Source organism: Oreochromis niloticus, linkage group LG14 (genome assembly GCF_001858045.2).
Source record: "Oreochromis niloticus isolate F11D_XX linkage group LG14, O_niloticus_UMD_NMBU, whole genome shotgun sequence".
Classification (NCBI taxonomy): domain Eukaryota; kingdom Metazoa; phylum Chordata; class Actinopteri; order Cichliformes; family Cichlidae; genus Oreochromis; species Oreochromis niloticus.
The window spans coordinates 10,644,091-10,657,725 of record NC_031979.2 but is presented as its reverse complement, the minus strand read 5'-3'; the positions used below and the strand labels follow the sequence as shown (position 1 = coordinate 10,657,725).

General features: G+C 40.9%; 1 long non-coding RNA gene across 1 annotated transcript; it reads left to right on the top strand.

Moving 5' to 3' along the window:
• The first annotated feature begins 3,594 nt into the window (after positions 1-3,594).
• Positions 3,595-12,083, top strand: LOC112842137 (uncharacterized). The gene is made up of 3 exons (XR_003213810.1): positions 3,595-4,006; positions 6,564-6,607; positions 9,106-12,083. It is a non-coding gene; the product is annotated as an uncharacterized LOC112842137 (long non-coding RNA).
• The last annotated feature ends 1,552 nt before the right edge of the window (positions 12,084-13,635 follow it).

Below are 13,635 nucleotides of genomic sequence, written 5' to 3'. Positions count from 1 at the left end.
AGACTTTTCTATGTAACATCATCTGAGGTAATGATCAGTCCTTGATAAATTAAATAACATTATTTGAAAGAAAAATGTCATATAAGTTGGATATCCTCTGGAGAACTGAGGAAAAAGACTCTTCCTATTGAACCTTTTTTGTGATTTTCTTCTTCTCTGGAGCTAAAACACTTGAGATATCAATGGAAAGCCTAGGATGTCCCTATCTAGTACATCAGATATAGACCAAAAACAAATGTCCATTACAGAGGACATAAATGAATAGGCTGGTTCTCAGGAGGATATGAGGTGTAAGTATACATTATAAAGCAACAAAAGGGGCCTCAAAACAGAGCCCTGTGGAACACCACACAGTAGGGACAGCTAGGTTTCAGTAGAGAAAAATCCCCCATAAGACACCCTCATAAGAGCAGTTTCCTTGGATTGTCTTTTTCAAAACACAGACCGAGTTTTAAAGTATTTATATATATTTAAATCCAGCAGCAAGTTCTAAGCACACAACTCTATCCAGATGTGTAGAAAAAAAGAAACTTTGATATATGGACGTGTCCGTAGACAGTGAAGAATTAACAGTGCGGGGCTAATAGCTGGCAAGAACTGTAGTAATAAAGACTGGTATTACATCCAGATGGCTGAAGGATTGCTTTGTTCTAGTGATCATCACTCTCAAATCTTGAAAGCTGATCAGTTGAAAGTAATCCAGAACAATAAGAGATGGAGGTGAGATGGAAGTCTACTGGAACGTCACATGCGCCAAGTCATTACCTTATCAAAAAAATCCCCAAAAAACCCAACTTATTAGACATGGTAGAGAAGAAGGGTAAGTTGTGTTATTATTATTAATAGCATCACATAAAATCTTTGGATTTCTTTCTGAAGAGGAGCTTATCTTTGCAAAGTGAGCGGTCTGGGCCTCCTTTAATGATGCATTGGCAGACTCCAAAAGATCTCTAAGCTCATCAAAATGTCAGAAGCCCAAAGGCCAGTTTCATTAAATGTTTCTAATAAAATGCTGTTGCTTATGATTAAAGATTTTTTTCATCTGATTTTTAAGAATGCATTATGAGTCCTGCTCTTGCTAATAGCTCTTGCTAATATATGTATATATACACACACACACACATATATATATGCTTAATTACTATGTGGAAGATATATGGAAGAACAATCCTTGTTGACAGACTCAGGTTAAAACCTTAATGACATCTCTGATTATTAATAATAACATTTGATGAAAGAATGTTATTATTAACATATTAACATGTGTGTGTGGGGGGGGCTGCCTACAAATTAAAAATAATCATAGTAATAAATAAATACATGTAGCTCTTAGGTTTTTATTTTATTTTATAAGAGCAATTCTTGATCAACTATGTATCTCTACTGTTTTTTAATAGGGTCATATCCCCCCCTGTTGGTTTAAAAGTATCATGACATTACTTTTTTCTTTTTTTTTTTAAAGGAACTGAGAATAGGGATGGGGGTGCGATAGATGGACTCTTGCACTAGAGGAGGGTGTGGGGGTTTATGGTGTAAGAAAATGTGTAGTTATACAATGCACACTCAAAAAAGAAGAAACAACCAACTGAAAGAAAAAGGATTCTTGGGGGTCTTAGATACTTAGATACTTGGTTAAAACTGAATGTACACTAATCAAGTAAGTTTCATTTTACTAGATTCCTATAAATGTAACATGTAACATGTAATTATGTAACAAAATGACATGGAAACGTACATGTAATCAAATCACTTTAAAAACGTGTTTTTAAATCTAAATGAATGAGACTGAACATAAACTTGTAATAATGTAATAATTCACCTTGAACGCAGAAATCATCTATATTGTGTCATCATTTTGTCCCTTTAGTATCCATTCAATCTACCACACACACATAACCTATCGTGCACAAACACACTCTGTCATCCAATCTCTCTTGGAGATCAGCACTTTAATTACAAGGAGGAGTGTCTTCAGTCCCATTGTCTTTATCTTTACACTAAGTCCCTGGAGTAGAATCATCCTCTCCTCTAATCCTAATCTTGTTTGCTCCTGCACACTCACTTTCTCAACACCTTTGCCTGTTGTGTAACCTGTCTCTGAAGAGTCTGTTTTAAGGGTTTTTCCCCCATGTTTCCTCATCTTTTGCCTTCTCTGTGATTCTGTCTTCAGCTTTCTCAGTTACCTTGCTGTCATAATTGTGGTTGTAGGGAATTTGTTCTCTGGGCAAATGACGCATGTGCACACAAACAAATGCACTGAACTAGGATATTGCCATAAAACTGAAAACAAATAGAGGTAGCTTTGTATGCACAGCTGCTCTCTCTCTCTCTCTCTCTCTCTCTCTCACGCACACGCACACACGCACACACACACACACACACACACACACACACACACACACACACACACACACACAATGTGTGTAAAGCCTAATGGGCTACACCCAACACTGAAGGGCTGACTATGAAGATGGGGGGATGTGAGAAGCACAAGTCATCAATCACTTTGTCACTTCTTTATTTGCAATCATTTCAATTATGTTTTCTCTGCTTTTTATATCCACTTTCCATTTTCTTCCATCCTCTTAGCATTTTAACTAATTTCCTTTTCTGCTCATCAACCACATTTTTTTCCCAAGCTATCTGGCATTTCGCCTTAAATCAAATTCTAGGTTATTTTAATGCCTTTTTTGTCTCTTTCTCCTGTGCTTCTGAAGTCAATCTAATTGGATGATTGGGGAAAAGAAAGGAGGAGAAGGGACGAAGGAGGGGAGTATGAGACTAGGGTGAAGTAAAGGAAGCGATGACCCAAATAATGGAATGAAGTGAATCAGAATGACCCTCCTGTCCTCACAGAGACCTCAGCTTCACACCCACACAGCTACCCATCCACCCAGGCCTTCCCCTGTCTAATATCAACACCTGCTCCACGCCTGCACATCCACTGCGAGTGAGTAAAATCCGAAGGGGGTGTCTGAATTTGTGTTCCCAGGTATCCTTCTGTTGAAATTCAGAAATGTGTAACAACAATTCCAAGAAGCACTGAAGCTGTTATCTTCTGACACTTCTGTTGGTTTTAATTTCTCACACATCTGTGCTCTTTCTGTAATCTGTCTTTCTGAGCTGACCCTCCTTTCACCATCATCCTTCATAAATGTGCCTCCCTGCAGGAGGTATGTAGTGTGACAGGAGAAAAATTGTGTAAGCATGGAGATGTAAGGTCAGGTCCTCTGGAGCAGATCCCATAGGAGCAGATGAACACAGATGATTAAATATGTGACAATACAATGCCTTACTAGATACTAAACTCTACTGATTAGGTAAGAGTATTTGTATTTTAGGTGAATATTTTAAACTTGACCATATTTATACTGTTTTTTTTTTAATTCAGCGTAAATTATCTTCTTTTAGTGACCTTAGGATAAATTGCAGTGTATTTATCAACCAGCCAGTAGCCCGTTTGACAGCTGTTTAACAGGACGCATGCGCATAGCACCGGCGAGGGATGCTGACGTGTAAAGTACACAGATGTTGGGCATGCCTCTGTAGGAAGTTTAGAAACCTCCTATCAAAATAAAAGTAGACTCTTTGAAGAGGGGCGGATTAATTGTTATCTAAAAAATACTCTTATCAAAAAATATCACATTAATAATTCGACGTCTTAGGAGTGCACACTCAGCTGTCGGCTCTCCAGTAGATAACCAAATGCTGTGTTTGTTTTTCCTCAGTTGCTATAAGTTTCTGGATACAACTTTTCGTTTGAAAAACTATATGTTACAAAACTTTAATTATTGTTTGCGACTTGACACAAGCGGTGCAACTAAGCAACCTCCGGAGAAATAACCTCGGGAGCACGGTGCACTGTAGTGTCTGCCCAAAATATGTCCGGTATCCCGTCCTTTCACTCTCCGAGGTGACCGAGGTCTGAGCAGCTGCAGTCGGGATGGCGCTGGTTACTGTCCAGCGGTCTCCGACACCGAGCACTACCTCCAGCCCTTGCGTGTCTGTGAGTATCTGTAAACTGGTTTGACGTTTTGCTTCACTTTCGGCTTGTGTGATACGGTGAGACTACCGTTAGCCCAGTTTGTACTCAACCTACATGGGTGGCTAACTTTACTAGCCGCTAGCCCCACACTGTAACCCTAAAGTAAGCTCGTACTTTGAGATGAAGAGATGAGGGTTTGAGTTTTAAGATATTTAGCCAAACACAGGCTACTAGCCAAGCTTCATATTAAATGTGAAAAGTTGGGTTTTTTTCTTTCTTTGAAACTAGCAGAAACAAAGCTAGCAGGTAGAGCTAACTCACTTCCTCACGGAGAACCCAAAGTCGTCTCAGATCAACTGAACTACAAAAAAACAACATACATACATACATACATAGACAGACAAACAGACAGATATATATATATATATATATATATATATATATTTATCAGTTTGAACTGTTTGTAAAGGTCATCATTAGTTTTGTGTATTCTGTGGTGTAAAACATAGGATAGGATTCCAGTCCGGAGAACAAAACCGCTTCAACGGATCACTGTTTAGTAGAGTGACAGTAAGGGGCCGGGAAGCGGGTTAGTGTGGCAGGCATGTCAGAGCCGGCAGGAAGGCAGTCCTGTTATCCCCTCTGACAAGCCTGAGGTTTCCAGCGTCTGGCTTCAAGCGCTTGAGAGCAGGGTGACGGTGTGGCTGTAGTAGATAAGACCTATGCCTTGTGCAAAGTGCTGTTTGTGCTGATGTTGACTGCTCTGGCAAGCTGTTTTCTGAGAAAGAAAAGAAGACAAATACCAACGAGGACTTCTGATTATCACAAGGTGTTGCAGAGTTTACATGCAGCTGAAGAGAATGTGCAGCCTGATGGAGAATCACATGGACAGCTGTGCAAATTCTTTTGAATAGATCAGGGGTAAATATATGGTCAGCAAACATCCCGGTGCTGATGCTGGTGGGGAAATTTGTTGTCAAGACAAAATGATTTAAAAGAATCTTTAAGCTCATTATTAATGGTTACTAACATTTGCATGGGATGCTGCTTGGCAGAGTTTGGACGCCCTAATAAAGTCCAGCCTTTGCTGATCCAAACAGATGGTTCACACGACTTATTGCTGTTAGTGAATTTATGACTCCGTGACCAGGCAGCAAAAGAGTCGCAGGCTGAGGCTACCAGCTGCTTGTCATGAGACCTGCTTCTGATGGGAAGTAGCCTTGTGAGGACTCTTGTGAGATGTGTGCTACTGAGAGGGCAGAAACCTGAGAAAAGGGGCAGCATTGTATAGGGAAAGAACTGGGAATAAAACTCCTATGGAGGAACTCAGCAGTCATGAGGCTCGCAGCTTGGATGCCACCGCACCATAATAGTTAGAATATTTCCTTGAATGCTTGCCCTCTAAACATCTGATCCACGCAGGATCAAATAAAGGTTTAAGATTGACCCTGTGGTAATACAGAAAGCATTACTTCCATACATCACAGCAGGGAATAGCCTCCCCACTGTGGCAGTACACAGTAATCTGCCTAGCAGCACTATGAATCCCCTGTTCTCATTGGCTATGCAAACACTCCCTACACATCCACGCAAAGGAACGATAACCACAGAGATCAGCTCGTAGCCGCCTTCTTACGTTATGTTGTTTTAAACACAAATACTCAGCACCTACACTCATCAGGAATATGTGGGCTTGCTTTGCAGTGGGAGCCCTGGTTTCACATTTGCCTTTGAAATCTGCTGAGCAAGCTTTTGTGTCAGAGGTGTGTGTGTACATGCAGTATGCATCTGCGCACTCCTATTTCACTATGTCACAATATTTTTGCCTTGGAGGCAGGCCGATAAGCTGCTGATGTAGAGAGCACCATTCAGCCAGATGCCTCTTTAGCCTTAATCACAGCTGTGTTCGTGGACACCAAGAAGAAAATGACAACGCTCCGGCCTGCAGCCGCCTGCTCTTCCTTCTTTTACCCGCCTGTCACAATCTTCCATTATCAGTGTATCATTAGCATCTTATTATCTTTCGGTCTGGGCGTGTCCGTGCACACTGCATGTCTGTATTGGCCTGGGTAGTGGCCCAGGATTGACAGATTGATGCCAAAGAGAAAGTTCCCTCAGTTTGTGAGGGATTACTGAAAAAGGCTGGGATTAAAAATGTGTGTGCGTGTGTGTGGCAAACTGTGCTGGTTCCAGTGGTGGGGGAGGATGACTGCATGCGTTTTGGGAAGAGAGCACCCAAGGGTGTGGGGAGTATTGGGGGCATGGTCACTCAGTGTGTTTCGGCCTTTATCCCTGGTCTCTGCTCTGAGCCTTACTTAAAGTAGTGGCCCTGTCTTGTGAGTGAAATCATAGATGAAGAGCTTTACGTGGAAGCCCTCACCCCCAACCACTGTAGTGCTCCTATAATGTACAGTTAATCAAATGTGACGCACTCCCATTGGTTGTTAAATAATGTTTATTCTTCCTGAAATACAAGCGTCTCCCGTCAAAAAAAAGGTGATGAAAGAGTTAAATAAATATTCTGCTTTCTTTAACAATATTGTTTTTTTCTTTTCTGGTCTTCTGTTTGCCTCTGCAGGAGTCGGGCAGTGGCGAGGATGACCGTCGCTTCCATCTCAGGAGGTGAGACCACCCCTCTGTCTTATGTTTCTTGTTTCTTAAACAACCCTTTTCTTTCAAATGCTGCCAGTTAGCAGGATCCATGCAAACTGCAAATTGAGTCTCAGACCACTAGGGGGAGACTGTACATCAGAATTATTCAATTTTACCTCTAAGTGCTTAAGCACATTTTCTGTTGTCAGTTTATGAAATATTAATGTAGCTGTCACGTTATTATTATTATTATTGTTATTGTTTTTGTTGTTGTTGTCATTATTTTAAGGCAACACTATTCAAAGACCAGAATTCCCATGTGTAAGAACATTAGAAAATGTTGCTGTATCTTTCTCGTCACAGCATAATCAAAGGAAATGTATCAATGGGAATCGGATGAAATTGTGTTCCTGTTGTTTATTCCTAAATGTTCCTCGCACACGGTCCCTGCATTGTAGTGCCAAATTTCCTCTGCTTTAAACAGCGAACAGTACGCTGCTATGACAACAACAAGCCGTTCATTCTAAATTTGGAAATTACTTATATATTTACAATGTGTAACACAGAGTGTTTTGATATGGCAAAAATAGTTCCTTTCTGTTTGGGGTAAACAAATGGCAGCTCTGTGAGAACTTTATGTCAATATTTGGCCGTCCCTGTCATATTGCAGGCTGCGGTTAATTTGAGGCTTTCTGCCCGAGGGTTGTGGTCTAGCTGATTTGCTTTTGACGTGTGCATCTGTGTCTTCATAAAAGACGAGGACGTCACCGCTGTTATTGTTTTTTTTGTTTCCATGACTCAGGTGGCTCCGTCATTATCCTGCACCCTGGGCCAAGGCCCCGTTCACAATTGAAATGAAATTCTCTTTAGCGAGGAGAGCCTGAAAGCGCGCGCTTTGTTGCATTTGTGTCTGGCTTGCTACTAGCTGCCATTCAACACGGACATTTTCTCTCCATTGTAGGGAAGGCTACGCAAAGACACCGCACTCACTTCAAATGTTCTCCCTGCGTTACATTCTGAGACAGTAGTGCACAGTCATTAAAGAGGGAGTGGAACATCAAAGCATGTGCAGCCTTTCCATCTTTAATGGACTTTGTAAAGGGCTTTTGTAGACTTATCTAAACTTAGAGGTGTAATCTAAGTAGCATGTCTTTGTCGTTTAACTTTCTGTGTCAAGCTTTTATCAGGTGTAACTCATATTTTTACGTTGCCTCTTGTCACTGCTGTAGGTACTGTCTAATGCAGCAGGTAAAGATGCAGTGCAGTTAGTACAGCTGTGTTGAGCTCAGCCTGAGACAGACAGTTCAGTCAGTGCAGATTGAAGGGCTGGTCTGATTGTCCTGTTTGGAGGCATGACAGAAACACCAAGATAACACCAGATAATGACAGATTTCTGCAGGAGTCCTGTCACAGGAGTCAAAAAAACCCAACAAAACACTGCCTGCCTGCCAGGCTGTGTTAGTGTTTCCCCATCTTTGAATAGCAGTGCTAAGAAGCAGTCCAGTGAGCCTGAGCTTCTCCACTTCTCTATTTTCTCTTTCTTTACCTTTGCACTTTGACTGTGGCTCAGAATCACTGTGATTTCATTCAAGTCAATCTAAGGATGCTAAGCACAGTCGGGCATATTTATTACTGGGACGGGAGACTGAGCTCAGTTGGTAGAGCTCAGGTGGTCTGCCAGTTTGAAAGTTGGTGGAACGATCCCTGGCTCCTGCAGTCCATGTGTCCAAATGTCCTTGGGCAAGATACCAAATTGCCTCCATCATTTACCATTTGGGTTATTCATTTTGGGAGTGACATCTATTCAGATGCTAACTCTGACTAGATGAATGACTATTTAAAACCCTTTGAACATAGTTGTGTACGTCCTGCTCTACATCTGGATTGCACCACAACTTGCTCATACACAAACCCTTTGTCAGGTCCAAGAAAAATATTTGGCGTTGGGCATGTATAATGAAAACTTGGAACAGAGTGGAATTCATTCCACTGTGGAACATGCAAAAAAAGGGGGAGGGGGGTTGTCAGATATATTTGAAAACTGAAACACAGTGACATCATTCCTACAGTAAACACACCCCGATAGTGACCGCGAGGACATGTGGTCCCGATTATTTGTTAGGTAATACCTCAAAGCAGAGGTGAAGTCATAGGCATTGATGAGCATTTACCATTTGGCTCTGTTACTTTGCTCGCCATTTCAAAGTCACTCTAGTCATGCAGGGTGCAGCCAAGGGCCTTGCTAAGGGACGCCCAATGTGTATTAACGAAGAGCAGAGGTCCAATTAACTGTGCACTCCCCAACCTGCGTATGCCTTCACACAGCCGCATGGGCCAGTAACATTGCACCGGAGCCGTTCAGACTGAGGAAGGCTTTGGCCTTTTGCACTGCAGTAATATTTTTCTCTCCATCATCGTTTTCTTGCACTTCTCCAGAGTTTTTTTGTCTTCTCCTTTTTGCTGTATACCAACTCCCACACTGTATCTCTCACTCTCATATTCTCTCCCTCTCTCTCACATGCAAACAGCTATCTCTGCCCACTGCACCACACCAATGAAGGATAACTGCTGCAGTGCAATAATGAATCTCTGCCACACACTGCTGCCTCAGGACTGACACTGACTGTCAAGGACAATGTTAGAAAAACTTTTTTTATTTTCCTACCCAAAGCCATCATTTGGATTTTTTTCTCTCTTTTTTTTTTTCCTCCTCTAAGTAAATCTGTTAGTGCTCGAATAAATGTTGGTAAATGTGTTTTACTGTGGCTGTTGCACCATAGAGATCATTTGCAGGGATCTGTGAGTAACTCAGTGTTTGGTCAAATTAGTTTTTAATGCTCCCTGCATTTAATGGTTTAATATTTGTTCATTTTATCCCTGTTCTACAACAATATCCATTACAGTGTTGTGTAATGTTCAGCACAGAGATTGATATGGGATAGGGATATTAACTTGGATGTTTCCCGCTTCATTAATCTTGTCTAATCTTGCAGCTGTCACACGAAACGCTAAGGTGCACAAGCTGGATTCATTCCTTTAAACCACAAAGGCATACCCGCAATCACTTCTCCTTCTACCCCCTATTTGGTTTGCAGTTCACAAAGTGCCACAATGTATCAACAAAAATGCCACCTTAGTTAGCGCCATGTCAGTGTATTGTATCTACTGTAGTGAGAAAGCAGGCCGAGGATGAGAAAAGCTTGTGTGAAGAAAGAGAGCTGTTGTTTAGCAGCCCTCCTCCTGACCTTGTCTGTCTATTGTGTCCATGCTGTACAACATTTCCTTTTTACTGAGTGCAAAACAGGTCATTGTATTGCAGTGTTGGCTGTTTGTTTGCAGTACAGCCCCATTTCCAAAAAGAAAAAAGGGTAGACTGCTTCATAAAATGTAAATAAAAGTACAATAGTGATTTGGAAATGATTTACATGTAATTTAAAATATTATCTATTATATTACTGGGTGACAGACCGGGACCGCAGAAAGGCCAGTTTAGCACACAGGCATAAGTACTACAGAGCCTTGCTGTGGTAATACATGCTAAAATAATCACAGCCTTTAATGGGGGAGGGGAAAAACAAACAAAAAACTGAGTGGCACAATAGGTTTCTCCAAAATTGTATTGTTTATTATTAATGCTGCCTTGACCATTGAAATGCCTTGTGTTATACAACTCTTTTGTTGCCTGTTCATGTTATAGACTTATAGAGAACTCTGAAACAGGTGCACACAAGCAGAGCAGGTTCATCAGGCCTGCTCTTAGAACGAGAAGGGCGTGGTGCAGTAATCAACACCAAGCCAACGGCATGCTCTTTAAACACCAACTTCTCATGTGGAAACAAGTTTATAAGCTGTTATCTGTCATTTACACCCTGCACCTGCCTTCTGTCTTTCTATAGCACACCTGCTGTTTAAACATGGAGTGCTTGATTAGTGACTACATGGGCGTATATGTTCCCACCGCCACTAAGAAACTGCAGTGCACAGTTTGTACTTCCAGTATTTCGTCCATAGAAGTTCTGCCTTGTGGGACAAAAAACATTGCATGCACAATATCTGACAATTTTACAATGCAGAAAATGGAAATCATGGGTTCAAGTTTTCGAAATTTAGTTGAATCATGCAATTGCAAATTGGAAATATTAGAGTCACTGGAATAACAGGAAAACTATTTGGGTCCTGGTAAGTTTTCTTTTGAAAAACTGTATTTTGTGACTTATTCATTAAGAGAAACTGATTCTCAGGAAAGAAATTCATACTGGATCAGCCATAACCTCAGTGGAAAGAAATCTGTGATGCAACAGTTGGAAACAGTGGAAATCCACAAACAGCATGCAGTTAGTTCCATAGAAGAGTCAAGGGTTACAGTCATTGTGTGCAACATATTTAATTTAATTTTAATTTCAATTAAGTTTTATTTATATAGTGTCAAATCACAACAGTCATCTCAAGGCAGTCTATATCGTCTGGTAAAGACCAGACAATAATAGAGCGAGAACCCCAACAATCAAACCACCCACTATGAGCAAGCACTTAGCAACAGTGAGAAGGAAAAGCTCCCTTTTAACAGGAAGAAACATCGGGCAAAATCAGGCTTATTTATACTGTTGGAAAGTCTGCTTCTTTTCCCTTAAGTGGGGCCCTGTTTGTAAAGAAAATGCATTTGTGGGTTGAGCATTAGAGTTGAGTATGTGAGTTGTGCCCATGAAAAACTTGCCAGATCTGGTCTCGGACTGAACTCTATTATCCAAGATGACAACAATTGCCCCCACAGAGCGGGGTTTATCAAAAAACAGCTAGAGAGTTTGGGAGTGGAAAAGATGGAATGGCCTGTCTGCAGTTCTGATCTCAACCCCACTGAACACTTGTGGGATCAGCTTGGGTGTACTGTTCGTGCCAGAGTGACCAACACAACCACACTGTCTGACTTGCGACAAATATTGGTTGACAAATGTTATAACATCCCACAGCAGTGTGTGACCCAAGCTGGTAACCAACATGAGATGAGGAACCAGGTTGTTGTGGATGTGTATGAATCTTCCACATGCTATTGAGGTCCCTGTTTGAATAAATTGTTAAATTGGCAATATGTCTTGTTTATTCAGACTTCATCCAATTCAATAAATGACACCAAACAAGAGTCTATAGCAGAGTAAGCTGTTTAGCATTGGCTGAGATGATTTGGCAAGTTTTTCATCAACTTAACCCACACATTGAACTCTGCTCCTCAACCCACAAATGCATTTTTTTTTTTACAAATGTGACATTATTTGAAGGAAATAACAAGCTTTCCAGTGGTGTACAATTTATTGCCAAGAAGCATTGTTACAACTAAGAAATAATCGACCAAACACACATTTCTTTACTTTTTATGCCAAGTTTAAATATATGACATACATAACATATGTCACCGAGTAATGCAAGATATAACATTACAGATATAACAGTTTTCCAGTTATATTTACAGAAATGCGTTCTGGGCTAGCTTCACTAACACACCTATTTTCAGCTTGTCCTTATCTAAAGTATACTTTTGGTTTACTGTTCAATATCTTTTGCTAATAGAGCCTTATTTGTCTTTCTTATATTGCTGTTCAGCACTTTAGAGCCATTTCTCCAAAGCTAAGTGCTTGTACAGCTGACTGGGCTAAGTCTTCAGCAAACATTTGAACTTTAGGCATTGTAGGTCATGCTGTTCTTCGGTTCGTTTTCAACTTGAAATTCCCCTTTAAGTGATAAAGGAAGACATGTAGCTGGAAAACAGTTGTGCAACTTGTTCACATCTCAACTAAACACCACAGCATGGTCTCAGGTTACCATCCCAGAGACAAATAGGTTTCCACTGGGTGCTGGTAAATTTGATGACACTAAACAGAACCACATGACAAGAGCACTTGAGCACACAACCTGCCTTGTGATGCAAGAGCAGTCAGTGGGACATGTAGGTGAAGCAAAGTATAGCGTGAGTACAGGAGTGCCGGTGCGTTTGTTTCATATGTGATTTAATCAGAATTATCGGCACGTACACACTGGTTTGTTGTCTGTGGCCCTGTGTTGTAGCATTGCTGTTGAATCTATGCAAATTAGGGTTGTAGTTTTAGTTATTTTAGCTCACTTATGTTGGCATGTGTTTACATTCTCTGTCATGAGTTCAGCTTTATTAACAGGCATTCGCTACTTGCAAAAGTATGATTATAATTTTGTTTTTGGAGATTTTTTTATAAGATAAGTAAGAGTACTTCATAAAACGGTGACAACAACATGTCATAATCATTTCAGAGAAGGGGATAATAAAATGGAGAGGAGCTCTAGCTCATTAAATTGTTTGCCTCACACCTGGAGATTGGGAGATTGTTCGTGGACCTAGAACATACACCAATCAGCCACAACATCCCAGCTCCCGATGCTGTAGTAGTAGTCCCAATGCTGCGACTGAAGGTGTCGTTTCATAGCATAGCATCACAACATTTAAATAAGTTGTGAGGTTGGACATCTGTGGATCAGACCTATTCTTCCAGCCCTTCCTAGAAAAATCTGGGACATTTTGGAAACCAAGTCAACAACTTGGAGTGGATTTAAGAAATTACGAGAGCTTCACAAGGAGTGGACTGAGGCTGGTGTTAGTATTGCATCAAGAGCTTCTAGGCACAGGCGTAGTCAGGAAACAGGCTACAATTGTCACATTGTTAATATCAAGTTACTCCTAAACTAGAGACAACAGCAGAATCATCTTACTTGGGCTAAGGAGAAAAATAACTGAAGTGTTGGTCCTCTTTGAGATAAATTTTGAATTACATTTGGAAATCAAGGTTTTACGCTTTGGTAGAAGAATGGAGAAGCACAAAATTCAGAATGTGTCAAGTCAAATCTGCAGTCTGTGATGATTTGGGGTCATCATGGTTGTTTCACTGAGTCCATAGCCGATATAGGTGTCTACCAGGGGATTTTAGAGCACTTTGTACTCCCATCTGATATAGAATTGCCATTTTCCTTTTTGAAGAGGACTTAGCACCTGCCCACAGTGCCAAAAATAGTCATGTTATTACTGTGGTTGATTAACC